Source organism: Lolium perenne, chromosome 5, assembly GCF_019359855.2.
Source record: "Lolium perenne isolate Kyuss_39 chromosome 5, Kyuss_2.0, whole genome shotgun sequence".
Classification (NCBI taxonomy): domain Eukaryota; kingdom Viridiplantae; phylum Streptophyta; class Magnoliopsida; order Poales; family Poaceae; genus Lolium; species Lolium perenne.
The window spans coordinates 23675650-23679096 of record NC_067248.2 but is presented as its reverse complement, the minus strand read 5'-3'; positions in this window follow the sequence as shown (position 1 = coordinate 23679096).

The window sequence follows — 3447 nt, the reverse complement described above, 5'->3', positions numbered from 1 at the left end:
GCGGATTCTATCCAACAGACCATGCCAGGTTCTCATGTCTTTTGATACCGGTTTAATCCATCCGGCTTTAGGCTTGAATCCGGCATCTTTGCCCGGATTTCCATTATCTTTCTTTTCAAGTCATTCTCCGGTATCTTTTCTTCCGGTATCTTAGTCATTAAACACTTCCTCGGCGAAGTCGAGAATATCTTGGGCCCCGCGCGTGACAGAGACATGCGCACTGTGACTGACGCGCCAGTGTCAGGGGTCACTTCCCTTCGGCTTCTGCGTGCTCATTAAATGCGCCACCGCGGATCCCACTGGCCACTTGGTATCTTGTGTGCACCCCCGTGTGGCCTCCTATTTTCTCGCGTGTACCTCCTTGCCACGTGGCGGCCCATGGTGCGAACCGTCGCGGGCCGCGAGGCGAACCGCCGCGGCCCGGTGGTTTTCAGCCCACCTCCTTTCTTCTTTATAAGCACAACCGCCGCTCCTTCTTCCTTTTCTCGCATTCTCCACTTCCTCGCGCACAGTGCTCCTCGCCTCTGCGCCTGCGCCGTTCTCCGTCCGCCGTCGCTTGCTCGAGCTCCATCGCCCGGCGAACTCACGCCGCACTTCCGCCGGACTTCGTTGTGCGGGAACCCTCTGCGGCGCCTTCACCGCGTCCGCTGCATTCGTGCTTCCTCAAGTTCTTCCTCACCTCGCCGTCGACGGACTTCTTCTTCTGCGACTCCGCCGCCCCAGGTTAGGCCCGATGCACCTCTACCTCTTTTCTTCTTGCATTTCAGATCTTGGGGGCGGTAGAGTATTTATCCCTTCTTTATTTCGCTTTTCCTCTTACTTGTAGATCTTCGCGCGAGGGTCTCTTTGGGGAAAAGTGTTTTTCGATAGACTCCGGTGTCGCCTAGATCCATATGTCTAGCGAAGGGTCTCTCCCCGCTGCCACCTCTAGTAACCAAGGCAGTAGCACCTCCGACGGGCTAACTGAAGATCTGGCCCGGATGGATCTGGCGTCTAGCCGAGATCAAGAGGCCGGCACATCTAGCCGGGCCTCCGGAAGGGATCCTTCCGGTAAGACACGCGGAGCCTGGAGGGGTTCCGACATGACTCAGTATGAGATCGACTGGCTCTACCGGTCCAGGAGGATTCCGGAAGGAGTCATCTGCCGGCTTCCAGGTGACGAGATCGAACCGGTGCTCGAACCCGGTGAGGTCGTTGTTTTCCTTGCTCATTTCGAGCGCGGCTTCGGCCTTCCTGCCTCTGATTTCTTCCGCCAATTCCTTGACTTTTATGGACTCCAACCTCACCACCTTCCCGGCAATGCCGTTTTCTATCTTTCTTGTTTTGTGGCCTTCATGGAGGGCTACATTGGCATCCGTCCCGCTCGCGAGACGTTTGCCCGCTTTTTCTCTCTCCGGATCAATTCGGTCCAGGGCAAGGACATTCCCAAGCCCAAACCCCCCGTACAATGCGGGTCTTGTATCATCGGCTCCCGTCAAGGGAGCCCCTTTTTTAAGTTCAACGGCCTCGAGTCTTGCCGGTTGTGGCAGACGACGTTCTTCTACGTGAAGAACAAGAGCGCCACCGATCTCATCAACTTGCCGGCGTTCAACCCGGCGCCGCCCGCCAAGGCCAACTGGCACTACAACCCCGGTACGGATCACAACGAGACGAACCGGGTGGTACGCTTCATGTTGAAGTTGATGAAGGACACCAACATTTGCTCCGACGATATCATCCGCGCCTTCATCTGCCGCCGGGTGCTTCCGCTTCAGCAGCGCGCTCACAAGATTAGTGAGATGTACGGCCCCGGTGATCCCACCAAGATCACCGGCCTGCCCTTGAGCAAGGCGGATGTGGTCCTGAAGGCTAACCAAATATGCCAAACGGACATGCCGGATGACTGGGAGTGGGGCCTTTGCCCTCTCAGCTCCAGAAATCCTCTGTCCCAAGAAGTAAGAAATTGCGCGGCTCGGGTCGTAATACCGGTAACTTTCATACTTGCGACTAATCCCCCTTTTTTCCTTTGTTTCCAGGCTAGGGCCCGCTTCCCCCGGATTGATTCAGACCGACGAAGCCCTTGCCGGAAGAGGCCGTTGGACAAGTACGATCGGGATCCTGTCATTCACTGGCTAGATCTGAGGATGGGCCGGACTCCAGCCTCTCGCCTCGGCAAGTCTCCGCCGGAACCAGCTGGTTCGTCTGACGACTTGATCTTGCTTGAGGTAGCTTTTCTGTTCGTTTTCTCATACTGTTTTGTTATTTCTGTTCTGTAGACATTCCCTCAGCCAACATCAACCCACAGGTCCATGAGCACGTGGCTCCCCTGCAGGCTGAGGTTGGGGATGAATTCCTGGACAAACTTGTGGCCGAAGGCCAGAAGAATGATCCTCCGGCTGCTGGCGCCGGCCCTAGCCATGCTCCTCCTGCCAAACGCCCTCGGACAGAAGTCATTGGAGGGAAGCAGGTAAGCACAAAGCGCTACAAGCAAAAGCGGATGCCGGTTTCTTCCGGGTAAGTTCTTCGTTTCTTTTTATGCTCTCTTTGTTTCCACCAAGTTCTTTTCTGGTTGCTTTTTTCCAATTCGCTCTCTTTTTTCCCTCTTTCAGCCCTGCGCTTGAGCTTGGCTCGAGGCCGGAGGGTTCTGCCGGCTCCGCAAGGACCTCAACTCCTCCTCCTCATTCAAGTCCGGCACCATCTGGTGCCGGCAACACCTCTGCCTCCCCTCCGGGAGGTGCTACAAGTTTGGGGTGCGCGGCCCCTACACCTCCTGATCACCGCGCGGAGGAGGACTTCACCTCGCCTCCAGAAGCCCAAGACACCGGCGCCAGCAACATCGGCGCCGACAAGACAGATGCCGGGCAGGCGGAACCTTTGGTTCCTCCTCCCCCGAAGAAAAAGAAGAAGCAGCCGAGCTCTTCCCCCACCGCGCCGGAAACCTCCGCGCCGGTATCTTCTCCTCTGACCGGGACCACGCCGACACCGCCGCCAAGCCAAGGACCTTCCGTGGCCAAGCGAATGGCGCCGCCCGAGACCCCCAAGATCACCAAGTTCCTCAAGCCCGGGGCTTCTCGGGGCAAGGCCGTGGAGGGCGACGTCTCAGGCGGCTCGCAGTCCGTGGTGCTGCACGTCGGCCCTGCTGCTGCTGCTGCTGAGGAAAAACCTTCCGGCGTCCTAGGCCGGATCGTTGCGCTGAATCGCGCGGGCAAGGACCTGGGGCACCTTCTTCCCTACGCCCAGAAGTGGAACGATGCGGATATCTCTGCATCTACCCGCGGCCTAGGGAAGGACCGCCTTCCAGCGCCAGACCCTGCCGGGCCTCGGTGCACTGAAGAACACTTCACGCGGCTTAAACGTGCCGTGAAGGAGTTTGACAGTGCATGGTACGATGCCACCAGCAACGTGGTGGTAAGTTTCGCTAAACCTCTTGTAATTTTGTTGATGCCGGTTTCTTTTCTTTCCGGATCT